At 38.0% G+C, this 18298-nt stretch overlaps 1 protein-coding gene across 1 annotated transcript in view; it reads left to right on the top strand.

Annotated features, from left to right (window-relative positions):
- Nucleotides 1-2786, top strand: part of LOC131701645 (neurite extension and migration factor-like) — a 103961-nt gene extending 101175 nt beyond the window's left edge. The window contains exon 5 of the mRNA XM_059000721.1: nucleotides 1765-2786. The gene's annotated coding sequence lies outside the window, so the exon portion shown is untranslated. The remainder of the gene's footprint in view (nucleotides 1-1764) is intronic.
- The last annotated feature ends 15512 nt before the right edge of the window (nucleotides 2787-18298 follow it).

The following is an 18298-nucleotide window of genomic DNA, read 5'->3' as shown; positions in this document are numbered from 1 at the left end:
TGGTGGAGGATCGGTGATGATCTGGAGGTGCTTCAGCAAGGCTGGAATCGGGCAGCTTTGGCATGAATCAAGCCAAGTACAAGGTTGTCCTGGAAGAAAACTTGCTTCCTTCTGCTCTGACAATGTTCCCCAACTCTGAGGATTGGTTTTTCCAGCAGGACAATGCTCCATGCCACACAGCCAGGTCAGTCAAGGTGTGGATGGAGGACCACCAGATCAAGACCCTGTCATGGCCAGCCCAATCTCCAGACCTGAACCCCATTGAAAACCTCTGGAATGTGATCAAGAGGAAGATGGATGGTCACAAGCCATCAAACAAAGCCGAGCTGCTTGAATTTTTGCGCCAGGAGTGGCATAAAGTCACCCAACATCAGTGTGAAAGACTGGTGGAGAGCATGCCAAGACGCATGAAAGCTGTGCTTGAAAATCAGGGTTATTCCACCAAATATTGATTTCTGAACTCTTCCTAAGTTAAAACATTAGTATTGTGTAGTTTAAAAATGAATATGAACTTATTTTCTTTGCACTATTCAAGGTCTGACAACACTGCATCTTTTTTGTTATTTTGACCAGTTGTCATTTTCTGCAAATAAATGCTCTAAATGACAATATTTTTATCTGGAATTTGGGAGAAATGTTGTCAGCAGTTTATAGAATAAAACAAAAATGTTCATTTTACCCAAACATACCTATAAATAGTAAAACCAGAGAAACTGATAATTTTGCAGTGGTCTCTTAATTTTTTCCAGAGCTATATATATATATCAAACGATATATATGAGTTGTTGTTTTGATGACGATGTTGAATCACACTGATTGTGTAGTGTAGACAAGAATAACTAGTGAAGCTTTGTTTTGTGCTCTGTAATTGATACATTTTTAAAGATATTTTATTCCTTATTAATGCCTAAAAACTTCAAACATGTTAAAGGGAACTACCCTGCTTTTCCGAGTATCTGCTGTATATACTATCACATACTTCAAGGTGCTTAATATTATTGCAAGGTGGTTCTACTAGTGTGCAGTATTTACTATGATCACTGCAGTTCAATGCAGGATTTACAGCAAGTAAAGGCTCCGGTCGTAGTAAAATGTACATTATACAGAATATAATCTGGGGTTATTTGTATGTTTCATATTGAAAATGTCATCTCACTTACACAAGGTTTTAGGTATGTGTGAAACAGAGTTTCTGCTTTGTAGCCAGCTGTTAATGGAGCAGCTGCCATCTCACAGTTTCAGGGAAGGCAGCAGGCATGTGCACACTACAGGTTTCACACACCTAGGGGAGGGAATTCAAATGCTTTCTCACTGAAACAATAGCAAATAAACTAACATTAGAGGCAATTACTGATAGCAATGTAATAAATACCTGAGGCTCCAAGTAGGGAACCAGGATGATTAATCGATCAATAAAGGTTGATTTGAGGCTGGCAAAATAAAAGCCACGGTGATCAATAATCAGTGAATCATTGCATCTGTGGTTTCAGTTGCGTCATGTGGTAAAGGACAGGATCATTGCCAGGGAAATAATAATAATACAAACTCTTACAGCCTTTTACAGAATAAAATAAAGGAAAGATACTCAGATGCTGTATATCTGTATTGTACTGTGTTTTATTTTGTAAACCTGGAAGGCTGGATCAGCCTCTAAGCTCTTGAAACAGCAGAGCTGAGAGGGTCCTTGGTGGAGAGTTCAGTCATTGTGGGTCGGAAGAAGATAACCCTAACAAACCCTGATCATTTTGCTTTTTCTCTTTCCAGCTTGCTTAAACTGAAACCGGGGGGGTAAATCGAGATGTGTGATGCAGCATTGATCTACCTGCAGCACAGACTGTGGGTGGCCTTTTTGACTCCTGCCTACTGAGAACTGAATGTACTATTCCAATGTGAATTGTTATTTTTAAAAAAAACATAATAAACAGAGGTACCACTGTTGAGCTGCTGCTAATTAATGGTGCTAAAGAAAACCACTTCTCCGGAGGAAAAAAAAAACACAGCTTGTGCCCTTTTTAAGAATGTACGAGAAGTGATTGTTTGATGTACTTTGGTTTTGACATTCATTGGAAATACATTTTGCCTTTTTTCTTCTTTTCTTTAAAAAATAAGCTTTATAAATATCTTGTTCCTAGAGGGATTCTTAATTAAGGAACTCTTAAATGACATCTTGCAAAATCTTGTATATTTTTCAGTGTGCCAATTTGTAAGATATTTTGTAAGTGTATATTTTTCTTAGAAAGTGCTGTGAAGTTTTTGTGTGTGTGCGTGTGGGTACCCTTTTTTGCGCCTCAGGGTGTTTATAAAAGGTTGCATAATGACAAGTTTCTGGTTTTAAAAACCAAAATACAGAGAGGAAAAAAATCAACTGAAAATCTTTTTGTCTGGAATTTTGTAATAAGACCAATCTTGTGAGAGTGTAGTGCTATGGTGTAAAAAAAAAATATACAAAAAAAAAGATACAACACAAATTTGTGAACTCTTTGCTGTTTTATAGGTTTTCATGTAAATTATTCTAGTATTATTTTGTTTTGTTGTAATTGTTGCAAAGGTTTTAAATATTTGTGATTAAGCCTGTGCAGTGAAAATGTAATATTGTTAACTTGCTGAGTTTTGTAATAATGTTTATGGAATAAATATAAAAATAAAAAGGAGCTTTTGAAGGCTACTTTCAAACAGGCTGAAATATTTTCTTCATTACTTTGTTGTAAAAATTGTTCTGTAGTGTTCTAAAAAAAAAAGGAAGAATGCAGCATTTATGATGATTAAACTGTATTTTAAACCACTGAGTTTAAAATGTGACTGTTTCATCTGTTTAAATAGTATAATACATTTTCAGCACCAAAGTTGTCTTTGCCTTTTTAAAAGTTCTTCTGTTTTGTGTCTTCAAAGCGTTCTAATAATTTTCCAGCTACACATTTGAAGACACTCTGCTACGCTGTTTTATGAAGCTATTCGATCACAAACGAGTCTGCATATCCTGAAGCCTAGCCGACTATCGATTAGGGTTGCCCCCTGCGAGACCGCCAACCCCCTCCCTCCACCAACAACATCCTAGTGCCGACTATAGCAATTATTACTGAAATGTTTGAGAGAATCGTTTTACATAAACAACAGCTTCCTAATCAGGTCCACATGTGATGTTCTTTCCCTCATCGCAGAACACGCTGTTGTGTGTGTGCTTATGCTCATATATCACAGTGGAAGAATAAGCATTCTGTTGATGCAGCTTTTCCAGAGATGTACTGTGTCGATTAGTTTTCTTCTCACATCATAGTATTACTATCCCTCTTCTGTCGCTCAGCTGCAATTATCAAGTAACAGAAGAGGCTGGTTGGAGTTTTATACTAAATGCCTCACCTAAGATGTCTTTTATAATGGATGACTGCTTGTGTCATTTCTCTCTCTTTCTGTCTGTGTCTGTCTATTTCATAGAGCCTCCTTCCTCCCCCCCACCATCCATACCCTCCTTGTAGTAGCCCAGCCATGCTTGTAAAACACTGCCTCAAGGCAATTTCTAGGCATATGAGGATTCATCTTGAAGGTAAGCAGTTCTGGCAAGCTAAGTTGACCTGTGAAGAGCTAGGGTCATGTTTTGTGTATAAATGTAAATTGAGGAGACAGGTTGTGCTTTGCTGTTGTTAAAAAAAAGCATCGGATTCTTCAAGATGCTGGCTGCCTCTTCCAGAAAGTGCAGCAGAAGCTCAGGACATGACATGAAAAGTGGGAATTTTGCTGAGAATCCCGATTGGCATGCGCTGTCGCTTTCCTTCAGACTGGGCTGCAGATCCATTGCAGTGTGGTTATGGAGTCTCTTACAAGCTGCAATGGTGAAGGCAGCAGGCGACATTGAAATCGTCAGCAGTCTGACCTTTTGGGTCTGACCCTTTCACAAAGCTTTAACACATGAGTGATTTACACAAGGATTGTTCTTCAAAGCCTTTCTATCAATAAAATACAAGATTAACATAGGGCTATTATTATGTTTCTTCAAAGACACAAAGGTCTGTTTTTACCAATACCTTTATTCTCCCAACAAACAAATCCAACTTTGTCTGTTTTTTTCTTGCATTTTCATTTTCCTGTTCTCTTAAAAAAGGTTTTTTAAAATTCTTCTAGTATGATCCTTGTTGTTTCAGAACTCCCATCACAGCTTGGTTGAATTTCCGTGTCTTTATTTTGTGTGTCATATAGGCCATATAGGAATTCATTGTGACGTACAAAGGCGTGTATCACAGGAATATATTTTTGCAAATCCCTTCCTATGAACATGAAGAATACAAGAATATACAGACGTGCTCAAATTTGTTGGTACCCCTCCACAAAAAATGAAGAATGCACAATTTTCTCTGAAATAACTTGAAACTGACAAAAGTAATTGGCATCCACCATTGTTTATTCCATATTTAATAGAAATCAGACTTTGGTTTTGATTTTTTATTCAACATAATATTGTAAACAATAAAACAAATGAAAATGGCATGGACAAAAATGATGGGACCGCTAACCTAATATTTTGTTGCACAACCTTTAGAGGCAATCACTGCAATCAAACGTTTTCTGTAGCTCTCAATGAGACTTCGGCACCTGGTAACAGGTAGTTTGGCCCACTCTTCCTGAGCAAACTGCTCCAGCTGTCTCAGGTTTGATGGGTGCCTTCTCCAGACTGCAAGTTTCAGCTCTTTCCATAGATGTTCGATAGGATTCAGATCAGGACTCATAGAAGGCCACTTCAGAATAGTCCAATGTTTTGTTCTTATCCATTCTTGGGTGCTTTAAGCTGTGTGTTTTGGGTCATTATCCTGTTGGAGGACCCATGACCTGCGACTGAGACAGAGCTTTCTGACACTGGGCAGTACGTTTCGCTCCAGAATGCCTTGATAGTCTTGAGATTTCATTGTGCCCTGCACAGATTCAAGGCACCCTGTGCCAGGCGCAGCAAAGCAGCCCCAAAACATAACCGAGCCTCCTCCATGTTTCACTGTAGGTATGGTGTTCTTTTCTTTGAAAGCTTCATTTTTTTGTCTGTGAACATAGAGCTGATGTGACTTGCCAAAATGTTCCAGTTTTGACTCATCTGTCCAAAGGACATTCTCCCAGAAGGATTGTGGCTTGTCAATATGCATTTTAGCAAATTCCAGTCTGGCTTTTTTATGTTTTTCTTTCAAAAGTGCAGTCCTCCTGGGTCTTCTTCCATGGAGCCCACTTTCGCTCAAAAAGCGACGGATGGTGCGATCAGAAACTGACGTACCTTCACCTTGGAGTTCAGCTTGTATCTCTTTGGCAGTTATCCTTGGTTCTTTTTCTACCATTCGCACTATCCTTCTGTTCAATCTGGGGTCGATTTTCCTCTTGCGGCCGCGCCCAGGGAGGTTGGCTACAGTTCCTTGGACCTTAAACTTCTTAATAATATTTGCAACTGTTGTCACAGGAACATCAAGCTGCTTGGAGATGGTCTTGTAGCCTTTACCATTACCATGCTTGTCTATTATTTTCTTTCTGATCTCCTCAGACAACTCTCTCCTTTGCTTTCTCTGGTCCATGTTCAGTGTGGTGCACACAATGATACCAAACAGCACAGTGACTACTTTTCTCCATTTAAATAGGCTGAATGACTGATTACAAGATTGGAGACATGTGTGATACTAATTAAAGAAACTAATTAGTTTGAAATATCACTATAATCCAATTATTTATTATCTTTTCTAAGGGGTACCAACAAATGTGTCCAGGCCATTTTAGAATATCTTTGTAGAATAAGCAATAATTCATCTCTTTTCACAGCTTCTTTGCTTTATTCTATGACATACCAAAGGTATGCAAGTATACATGATAAAATAGCTTTTAATTTCATCACTTTTCAGGAGGAATGAAGCATTATTTCAATGAGCTGTAAGGGTACCAACAAATTTGAGCACGTCTGTATATGTTGCAATAAAGCATTCTATTACCACGGTAACATATACTGTCGTTCAATATTAATGAAACTGTTCTAGACTGTTATTAGTCCAGATTGGCTATTAAGCTATTAGTCTTATGAATATTTGGGCTGTAACTTGCAATACTGTTTATTCTAAATCTGGATTCCAAAGGGTTATTCCATCCAAGTACCCTGTAAATGTCATTCTATGTGTTATTCAGTCTGCATAAGGAGAAGTCACAGTGATTGAAGGCCAGTCTGAAAGACGTGATATAAAGTGCTCTGATTTCTTTAAATCACTGCCAGCAGCGAGTTTGTCAAGTTTGCAGTTGATACAAAGGTTCCAGGTAAAGCTACTGCAGTGTCGTGACATATAATCACTTCCTGTGTAGGACACATGGCCTAATTGCAGCTACTGTATACTTGGGAAAGGCACAGGATGTAATTAGGCAGCAGATGTTAATATATTCTGTTACCGTGGTAATAGAATGCATTATAGCAACAAATATAGCCTTGTATTCTTTCATGTTCATACATCAGTACATGAAAAAATACATTCCTTAAATAAACAGTACGTCTTCCTACATCATAACATTTTCCTGAAGTGTTATTTTGAAACAAACAGCATCCTCAGTGCTAGCAATACAATCCCCTTGACAAAAATACAAACAAGGGAACTCAAACAACAAGCTTCATGCCAATAACAGGATTTCTAAGATGTGTTTTTAGGAGTGGGAAGTGGGGAAAAAAATGTATAAAACATATAAAATAGCACAAGGGTAAATAAATATTATCATTTACAATAATATATGCCTGATATGTGAAAATATATTCTGCCCCACGTGTTATTTTATTTGTAACATAACAACAAAAGAAAAGTGGAACAAATGATAATGTTGCTGGTACTAATAAGTGATAAAAAAAATCAGATTTTCAAACTCTGATATTCACTGCACGTGAATTCTTATCCTTTTAAGAAACTAGGAGTAAAATACTGACAATAACCCAAAACAGCACAGGCTTATTGGGCTGAACTGTTGTTCTGTTCATTCCTGCCGTTCTGAATGCAGAGCAGTAGGAGCCTATTCTTTTTACCATGCCATTCCTGTCCTGTCCTGGTTTAGATATCCCATCGTTATTCAAAGCAGCTCCGCTCTGCACATAAATACAAACTGACAACCTGTGCTGAATTTGTTCTAAGGAATATTGATATGGTTGTGACCAGAGGCTATGGCAAGGTGAGGACTGGATATCTCTGTGGAAATCTACCTTGCCTGGTTGTTCTGTTCAATCACAGAGACTGTCACTATACTGTTAATCTCTGGACTCCTTGTTGCACTAATATTTCAGGGATTGAACCAGAGGATATTTTGGCACTGATATATTACTGAGGGGGGGAAAATATTCCCATGTGCTATTAGTAGGTGTTATCATATGTGTATATTTGTATTATTATAGTGTCAGTATATTATTGCTGTGTCACCTTGTGCTTCACTGTCCCAAACCTCTCTTTGTTCCTTAGCTGGATTCAAGTAACATTTTCTTCTTTTGGAAAAATATTTGTTCAGCCTAAAGGTGATACCTAAACTGGAGAAAGAACTCAAAACACTCCTTTATCACAACAAAATCTATGATACGATTAGGTTTCCTCCCTAAAGTAAATCAATGCAGAAACTTCAGCATTTATTCTCTATCTCTTCTACAGTGGCTGACGCAGTCATTTTCCCCATCTGTCACATACGAGAGAAATACAAGCTCAGAATGTCCAGCCTTGTCAAAGAGTGCAGTCAGAATGCTAGAACTGCTTACTACAGTGTGATGAAAACAAAGAACTGCTCCAGTAATGGACCTGCAATTTGTCTGTGTAGGAAATAGGCACTATATAGGTATGCATTTTATTCATTTTTAACTACAGCCTTCGCCCAAGAGGTCACATGCAGAGGCATTGAAAGAGACTCATATAAAAAGCAGCCACTGGTTCCTGAGAAGCACAGACAAAGTGTGGAGGTGTTGCAATGACTTGTGGGAGTTGGAGTTCTTGTAAAAAGGAATTCATTTCTGCCATTTATTTCCTTTATAAGAACTCACAGCAACTCCTCCACATTTTTGTTCTTCTTGTCGGTAACCAATTGCTGCTTCTATTATGTTTCAATGTCTCTTACCTATATGAAATCAAAGTTCATGGCACCCCTACCTTGATTTAACTGTTTTCCCATGGTTATACTATGCATTTACTATAGTTTACCTTTGCATAGTTTCCTTGTTTTTTAATATGCTTTACCATACCTCTCTGGGCTTTACAATGCTTTCACTGTTATTTATTACACTTTGCTATGTGGTTACTATGGTCATCTGTAAAAGGGCATAGCTATACTTTATAATGGCTATAGCACCACCCTAATTTTGATTTATTCCAGACCCCTATGTTTCTTTTATTTGAATTCAGTAGGAGGGCTGAGATGCAAATGTGGATGTACACGATTGAAATATCTACAAGAGCACTCAGTCCAATTACTCTTCATTTATTTCTACGAAAAAATGGCCATAAAATAATCATACATTTTATTATAACGTGATCTATAGTAGTGACAGAGTAGCTGTGTAAGCGTTGTGTAAGCAGGGGTTCCCAAACTGGGGGCCGGGAGGTGGGTTCAGGGGATCGCAGCACATACAACTCTGACAAAGCAATGTTCCCCAGACCGGGGGATCAATTCATTTACACATCGCTGCAGTTAAGTGCTTGGCGTTTGACTGTAACATTAACGTTGGCTCGTGCCCATGCTAGCAGTATGTACCATTATACAACAAAGAGGTGACTGGAAGGAGAACAACATAGGTAATTATATGAATGCAGTTTTTAAATTAAAAAAAAAATAATGAATGCAGGGTCTCTGCCAATGTATGGTTTTACAGTAGAAGTTCTTGTTGTATTCTGTTCTGCCTACATAAATAAAATAAACCACGCCGCTCCCGCTTATCTTTACAGGCAGGTATATGTTGTGTTTGCAGTCACCTGAGTACGGTTATTATGGAGCGTTTTCTTAAACGTCACTGAGCATAATGGAAGGTGAAGCACTTCTATCAGCACAAGCGAACAACCTCTCTGCATGTAAGCTGCCAGATATCTGTAGGGTCAGCGGAAACATAAGGTTGTGGTATTATTTGCACTCTGACAGTGGGGTTCCATGAGTACTGTGGTGTGTGTGGCCCCTTCAGTAATAACAGTGTGCTTTCACTGAACTCACTGCTCTTCAGATTCTGTGCCTATTGGTCTCAATTGCAGCACAATCATCCAATCAATGCTAAACAATAGGGGTCTGTTAGCTGGCTCACTGGTGTGAGTCTTATTTTGTGGATTAACCCGGAATGATTCACTCAATACAACAATTAATCCATTGAAATAGTAATACTTTAATTAAACATCAAAATCAGCAAGCAATATGAAAAAGACATTGTTTGCGCATAACATTCACAGAGACAACAGAGTGTGCAGCCTTCATTCCTTCCTCTGGTCTGACACAGACCTCTAAACAAGCCTTTTTATACAGTACTTATGTTTGCATCTTTCATAGCATCTCTTCTTTGCTTCACCCAATAGCCCACATTGTTTTGGTTGCAGCATTCCGTTTGCTTCAAATCTTTATCGCTTAAGCTAGCAAAACAATTGTGGTTTTCACCAGTATTAGACATTGTAGCCTTGAAGGTGCATTGACTCACTAAACCTCAGTATATTCTCTAATACAGCTTTATTCAGCTTATACAATATGTAATCAAGCAGCGATGCTAGCAACCACTGCAAAAAACACTTCAATACAAAGTCTATCTCCTTCTCAAACCTTTCACAGACTTGCCTTTGTCTTGTGGATGGTCACAGAAACTCTTGTTTTAACCCTATCCTTGTACCTATCCACACTCAAGACCCTGAGAGACTTCAGGGAAGTGTTTTAACGAGAGGTTATATCGAGGGTCTTATGTACATGCTAATTGGACACAATAATGCAGACATAGTTTTCTTTTTGAAATTAGGTTTAAAAAAAGAGAGAGAACTTTGATCGTTGACATTTTCAAATGCCAGATTTGAGCATAGTTAAGAAATCACACTTTATTTTCACTACACTCAAATCTGCCAGTCTGTGAATCATAAGGGACACCCAGGTTGCAGGACTTTGCACAATTTCAAAGACTGTGCTTTTAGATTCCCTGTTTTTACTCAATTCTGTGCTGCATACAAAAATAAGACATTGAATCATTCCATTGGAACCCCATTACCCTGTACTAGCAGCAGTGTATCACCCTGAAGAAACCCTGACCGGACCATGACAAGAGAAATCGCGTTGATGTTACATGAATTCTGCTCCCCTGGTACGCTCCCCTTGCCTTTTCAGTTTGTGCTAACGCCTGTACAGCCCCTCGCTGCTGTGACTAACTTGCTTCTCCTTCCCAGAAATAAATGTGTGCCTAATACAATCAATACCCCAAAACCGGGACTGACCACCAGTGAAATTCAAGAGTGATGCTAAACTGGACAGCTTGTCACATATGGTATAATAGCCCAGTTGGAATTATTGGATCCCATATAATTTGGTGCGTGATATTGAAGTTATGACCTAATTGGATAAAACACGTTGGTTTTGTCACCATTCAAGCGTCCACACAGGTTTTAGGAAAGAAATCTTCACACTGACCATTCCATGGAGTCATTCCAACACGCCGGGTACCTGCATGGTGATCGTTAGAATGAATAAAGGCGAGTTCGCATTCCAGATATTCTATTAGATTCGATCAATCAATCAATCATATAGCACCTTTTTGTGATAAATCTCCTCAAAGAGCTTTACAGATAAATAACAAAAAATGAATAATATACAAAACTATTTTGAGAAACAGTAAAAGCTAAATTAATTGCAGATGGTGTACATACTTACATGTTGTGCATTTAGATTTGATCTTACACAGCCTGAATTATTATTATTATTTATTTCTTAGCAGACGCCCTTATCCAGGGCGACTTACAATTGTTACAAGATATCACATTATACATTATTTCACATTATACAGATATCACATTATTTTACATAAAATTACCCATTTATACAGTTGGGTTTTTACTAGAGCAATCTAGGTAAAGTACCTTGCTCAAGGGTACAACAGCAGTGTCCCCCACTGGGGATTGAACCCACAACCCTCCGGTCAAGAGTCCAGAGCCCTAACCACTACTCCACACTACTCCGTACTGCTGAATGAGGCATCCTCTTTAAAAGACCACATCATTTTCAGTAATGGCAGCACAGTGGATTGAGAATAAATATGCCCAGTGGTCCTGATACAGTAGCACACTGTCTGGTATAGGATACAGCGTTGGATTACCAGTGTGTATTGTGTTTGACTGAAATATGAACATGTTACCATTGTTTGACTATCAATAGTTAATTAGTAGGTACACTATGCTGCCAATGCTCTGTAGTACAGAACCATTCCGTTATTATTGAGCTAGCCATGCTTTCTTACTCTCGCCAGGGGACTCCCTTTCACAGCACCTCCCCCTGTTCATGCCTTTCACTGTGTCAATGGCAATACCCATTACTGGTAAATCACATGCGTTGCTGTGTGAAAGTCACAACATGGAAGGTTTGTTTTCTCACCCAAGGAATCAAGAAAACACAGTGGTGACCTAGAATATTGTGATAACTATGCTGGAAGTCTCTTTCTTTAGGATAGTTGTGAAGTGAATTTATACATTAAAAACCAAGAGGGGAGCATGACATATCTCAGTGGAACAGGAAGTGCTGAGTGGTGCACTGCTGTTACAGATTCTGTCCCCTGTCAGTGAGATGAGAAGAGGCTGGAAGCTTGCCTGTGATGTGCGAGATCGCTGCTTCACTCCCAGCCTCTGCCCGGCTGCATTCACTCAGCTTTATTAAGGGTCATAATGTCATTTTCTATTTGATCCGCAGTCCAGAAAAAATAGAGGTTTAAGAGCATAATGAACTATAACCTGCCCTTATATAAGTTTACCAGTGTTTTTGCATGTTACCTTGCTTTTCACATAGTTTACCCTGGTCTAGTTTTAATGTGCTTTACTGAACCTTGCTGGTTTTTACAATTCTATGGAAGGTTTTTATAAGGTGAGTTCCCCCTATTCAGTGTAAATAATGCCTGAATGAAATACGTTTTTTATAAACTCAAAATGAAAGCATTAATATTTTCAGTGGCACCATAAATGTAATTATTTATAGTTTTCAATACAATCTATAAATGGCTAGGAAAATGAAAATGATTTTAACTACAATGTATTGCAATGGCATACCTAATTCATAATGATCATAATGAATGAAAACAAACCGGACAACCAATAAGTCCTGGTCTGTCGAAGCATTGTGCACAGAAGGGATTAACAATGAAAGAACATATGATGATTGTGGGGCACTACAGTTCTGAACTTTAAATGGCATATCCAAGTAATCATGTTAGATCTCAGCTACATATCTCAGCCTGGTGCCTGCTTGCACCCGTGCAGTTTACAGGGATGCAATATCCTGTGTTTCCCAGTCATGCGTTTATAAGCCATGACTGTGGAGTAACTGTAGGCAATGATAGCTACAGTCTATTGCTAACTGGGAAGACTACGGATAGAACAACATGATCTGACTCATTTCCAGGTAGATGTGCTGTGAACACCCAAGTCGTGAGGAAACTAGCATTTTTTTCAAAAGGCAGCTAATGTGTTTCAATGATGTCGGCTTGTAGCTGATATCAGACAAACGTGTATATAAGTTTACCACAGTATTTTTGCAGTTTTGCCATGCTTTTCCCATGGTTATCTGATGCATTCACCACCGTTTACCATGGTTTGCCATGTTTTTAATGAGCTTTAAGCTCTCTGTGCTGTATTGTGCTTACGTACGCTTTACCATACATTCAATATGCTTAACTATACTTGGCTATGCTTTTACCATGGTAAACTTTAATAAGCACTAGAGCATTATCTATTTAGTTTATTTAAAGTTAATGAGCGGTGCATGACAATGCCTTTGGCTACTTTGGATACCAGAGCAAAGCCGATTTGGAGTATTTGCTTTGAGAATTTAGCTCATTGGAGTTGTATTTGAAATATTTGCATATCCTGAATGCCATAAATCCAATATCAAGTAGTATTGTGTGGGAGATCTTTTGGTTCTTTGCAAATCTGCATTATAGTCAATTTCCCACTCCACGCAGAACCATTCGCTATATAGATCGCAAATGTGTACTTCGGAAAGAAACCTGTGTTTTAACACACATGTATTTTCATTTTACATTGTATCAAATTTGGCACTACACAGGCCTTGCTTTCTGATTGCCTTGCACTTTTGTGGTCATTTCATCTGTGGAAATGTCCCTTTTAGGGCCTTTCCTGTGAGTAACCAACCAGCTGCTTCCCCTAATGACTGACATGCTTTGCAACCAGTAAGATGCTTTGTCCCTGAAGACACTACTCAGGTGAAATGACCTAGGAAGTCCAAGTGTAACAGATTCCATGGAACGAACTTTCTAGTTTAGCACCAGACGTTTTCAGATTCAAATACACGCTTGTTATTAAATGTGTTTCTTTCAACGCTGCTCTTTTGAGACCTGTGTAGCCAATGGGAGTGCACGACAGGTAAGATTTATGGAATCACTTGATAGCTACAATCCCTTTAAATAAAGAACACCTGTCACTTCCTGTGTGTTTTCTTTCAGGGGGTTGAGGAAACTTGGTGATTGAGGCTGCAACGTGGTTGCATTCTTTCAGTATAACTGCACACCATGTCCTGTTCAAAATGACCATTCAGAGTCCATTAGTAAGTATCCACCAAAACCTCACTTCCTGCTGCTGGATATTCTCAAATACTGTGTGTCTGATTGTCATACACGGTTCAGAATGAAGACAGATGGCTGACACAATTCACACAGGCAGAATCCGTGTGCAAAAGAAACGCAGATAGCTCCCTTTCCGAACAACACAGGAGTTGGAGCAGCTGAAGAGAAAAAGCAATTACTGGGAAATTCAAAACACATTCATTATGCATAAACATGCACTTTATTTATACAACTAACTATACAGTCCCCCTGTAACACAATGAACGTCTATATGCCTATGTATTTTCATAGAAAAGCTTTATTGCCAGTCCGATTCGTATGCCCAACTTAACTCTTTTACTACTGAAAATGGCAACAAAAGGTATCCTGTAATAAAAATGTAAAATTAAACTAAATGACTTATTTCAAATAATTGTGCATAGTTTTAAAAGCTTTGTATAGAATGTAAAATGTTAAAGTGATTATATTTCAAAAGAATTCCAGAAATCTTACCCGTGTACTACAGGTTTCAGATGTGCAGTTTTGAAAGAAACAAGTGTTATAGCAAACATGGATTTTGCTTTAAAACATCATATCTGTTACTACACAGGGTTAACGAAAGTTCTCAATTTACATTGTTTCACTTCCGCGGTCATTTCACTTCAGCAGTGTCTTCTGGGTCCAAGCACGTTACTGGCAGAAAACATATCAGTCAAGGAAAGCAGCTCGTTTTTAATGACAGGAAAGAAGGCATTAAAGGGGTAAGGACTATTTAATGTATCTTGTGAAATGACCAAGGATGTGCAAAAATGACCTGAAAATGACTTGCAAACAGAGATTTCCTTAAAATGTCGTATTGTGTTGCTGTGACCAAAATGTGTGCTTATTATAACATGCTTCTTTTAACACATTTGAGACCAATGTGGCGATGGAAGTGCACATCAGGTAAGGTTTATGAAATGACCCCAGAACTCTTTACAAATCGAAATATCGTGGGCCAGTTCGTTCTGGCAGATCCCCTCATATGTACAGTAGCACACAAACAGACAGACAAACAGTGTTCACAATGGGGATTGTTATATAGCTAAAAGGTTGATTTGATCAATCTATATCCTGTCTAGATAAGCCACAGCTGGATTTGTTAGAGCATTTTGGAGAAAACCACATGCCTTGCAAGCCAGAAAACACACTGTAGCTTTTAATAAAGCATTAAGTTACCTGTTCCAACCACGGGGGTCAGGATTCTTCCCCAAAGGGTGGCACTATATTGGCTTGACATTTCAGCCCATTGAGTTAAATAGAAAGGCAAGGTCTGGAATCTCACGGTTCAAAGATGAACTGAAGAGCAAGCCTAGGGGTAAGTATGTTTCTTATACTGATGTCAGCATTAAAAAAAACATTTTAAATCTAGTTTTTAAAAAGTTCTAATTAGCCGTAATAATGGAGTCAGTTTTCTTACCTCTCATTAACAATAGCTGCTTCATCACCGGGCCTCTTTTCCTGTGTTGAATATATTGCAAACCGTCCCTTCCTGGTATCTAATTACTTCCTGTGTGGTACAGGAAGTCACATTGTCTGATTGCAGCTACACCGTTGGAGTGAAACTGAGCTACAGCAATTTTGATTTTTATAGCATTTTCTTTAAAATATCTGCATATAACTGAAAAGAACCAAAAGATCTTGAACAGGAGAAAGGGGGATCGTATTGCTGGTGTTAGCAGAGCAGTGGCTCTGGTCTCTGAGTACAGCGCAGCAGCTGTTTGGTTTAATTATTGTATTTAATCTTAATGTATTTGTTTTTGTTCTACTTCAAGCTAGTTCTGCAGTGGAAACTATCGATGGCACTCTGGTAGCTTTTAACACTGAACTGAGATTTCCTGCAGATAGCTATATTTGAAGAAACATTATTCAGACAACTTGACATTATTTCACTAAGAGGGCAGCAACTTTTAAGGAGCGTGTTGCCCAACTACATGTTTTACCTTTACAGTCTTCTTATTTTGTTTGACACAGTTGCAAGTGAGGTTGGAAATTGTATATACATATTTGAAAATAACATGGGACAGCATTATAATACTAGTGCTTTTCCATACATAAACTACAACCCAACTACAGCATAACCAGCAATAGCAACAACAATAGATTTTGCAACATATTGTACTGTGATCTGTCTCTCAGAAAGTCTTCCAGCAGCCTCTGCAAGTAATAAACATGAATACAGGATTCTCCCATGATTCCTAACACTAGGAAATCCTGCAGACAAAGCATGGGACAAGCAAAAAAAATAAAGAATCCTCGTATGAAGCCAAAGGGCATCTGGCTCATCAAGACTCATCCCTTGCTACCACACCATTCTCCCCTTCTGGGTATTTAAAAGCGAATGTTATCAAAAGGAAGTAGGTGGGTTTTTTTGACAATCATGAATTTGAGACACACATACATTAGCACAAAGGGACATATTAAAATTACAGTATGGGAATGTGTTCTGGGGTAAGCCATGGCTGGATATTCTTTAGAGCATTTTACTGCAATGGAGCATCACTCTGGATTGCATCATTATCTGTCCTTGGTTGTCCTGGAATTATCCAGAAAAATGTGTGGTTGAGTTCAAACCCTCAATTTCTAAAACTGAACAATTACAAAAGTTCCATGCAGGTAACAGTGCTAGAAATAACATTCAGGGTTCCTTATTCCTAGCTTTACATTGGTCCTTAATTCACATGAGCTGTTTAAATGTTGTCTCCCTTGAAAACAATGTCTTTTATTTTGTTTTTGAAATTTTGCACCATTTCCAAAGATTGTGTTTAAATGTTAAAATGTAAATCACCCATGTTTACCTTTTGAATGGTCTTTGTTGGTGCTGTGAATAAAGTTTGGAAGAAAAAAATTAGTCTTCACCGCCCACCCATTTTTGATTGGCTTATTTATTGTAGAAACCATAGCAACACGCTCCCATTAATATAGCCATAGGTGATATAGGTGATAACGTCAACAACAAGAGTTTTTCTTAAGATTCCCAAGTATAAAGATGATTGTATATAGTTTTATAACAAAGCTACCAGGCAAACTGAAGTGAGGAAATGAAAGGTAAAATTATTTTAGCAATGTAATAATGACTGTAGACTGTACTATTAAATGTCCAGAGATAAATTAAAAATAAGTCATGAAAATGTTCTCTTGGGTTCATTAAGAACATATAGGAAAGTTCCATGGACAGCATACATCATTTTATTCATTTTGAAAATGATTTTGTGAAGTAGGGCAAACTTTAAAGTAGTTACCTATTTCCTAAAAGTGTTTGGTTCTATTTGAGGATGTTTTAATAGATCTGAGCTGCAAATCTACCTCCTGGCCAGGGAGGGCGCTAAGTAAGGTTGGTGGTACGCCTTCACAGGGATGGGCCGACTCGATGGTAGGACAGAACCAGAAGTCAGCCATCTTGGTGGAAGGGTGTAGTTGTGAGACTGCTAAACAAATCTATTGTGATTAGCTGTGGGCTGTACGGCGATTGGCTAGAGTGGCACCGTGCGTTTTTTTTTTTTTTAAATAGTCTTGCATACCAGCACATGCGCTTATCTCTCATATAAACACACTCTGGGTACTTAAGAGCATGCTCCAGTGTGCGTGGTTATACTGTATATAAAGATACAGAGTTGAGTTGAAAGGTCACGTTATCACGTGATTTGAATGGAATGAGAACGGCTGTTCTGTCCCGGCAATTAGGATTCTTCAGACAAGCTCAGATAAAGACAGAAAATGATAGTCCTGCAACTCAGTATGGGAGCATCAGAACTCGGAGCTACTCAGAGTGATTGCAAGCCTCATAAAATAGCAAGAAGAATGTAAAACAAGCTATTAAAATGACATTTGAAGCTGCTCACAGTAACGTGGCGCTAAATCATTGAATGAAGTAATGATGGAAAACAGTGTTGTCTATTGAAGGAATGTATAGGAAAGTTTCATGGACTGCATATATCCTTTTATTTATAAAATCAGACTTTAATAGATGTGCAACTTCAGAGCAGCTTAAACCTGAAGAAAATGTTGTACAGGAACTTGCAATCACAGCAACACCGGAGATGAAGAATCTCTTTTACAAAAGAGGCAATCTTTCTGAGGAGTCCTGTCTGTTACTCCATAATGCGATTTCAAATTGTATCTAGAAATGTGTAATGTTACATACTGTAGCAATGCTTCTTTTTTATTCCATGTCAATGTGCTTCAGGGACATTAGGGCTGATTTTTAAAGTCTTTAATTCTTCTTTTTTTTTTTTTTTTAAAACCTTTCAAGTTAAAAACTGAAGAATAAATCAGCTTCATTAATTGCTGTGTAACTTTACCAGCTGTTATCCTTCTGTTTACATATTTAATTGTATTTATTATTGGGCGTGAAAGACTATGAAAGTAAGTTCCCTGTGTAAGTCCCCTAATAGTTTTGAAAAAAATAAATACAAACATAGATAATCACTTTACATAAAGTCAATTAAAAGCCATAATAATAATAATAATAATAATAATAATAATAATAATAATAATAATAATAATACATATTGTAAACAAAAG

The sequence above is a fragment of the Acipenser ruthenus genome, chromosome 26 (genome assembly GCF_902713425.1).
Source record: "Acipenser ruthenus chromosome 26, fAciRut3.2 maternal haplotype, whole genome shotgun sequence".
Lineage (NCBI taxonomy): Eukaryota > Metazoa > Chordata > Actinopteri > Acipenseriformes > Acipenseridae > Acipenser > Acipenser ruthenus.
This window is presented reverse-complemented; position numbering and strand designations above follow the sequence as displayed.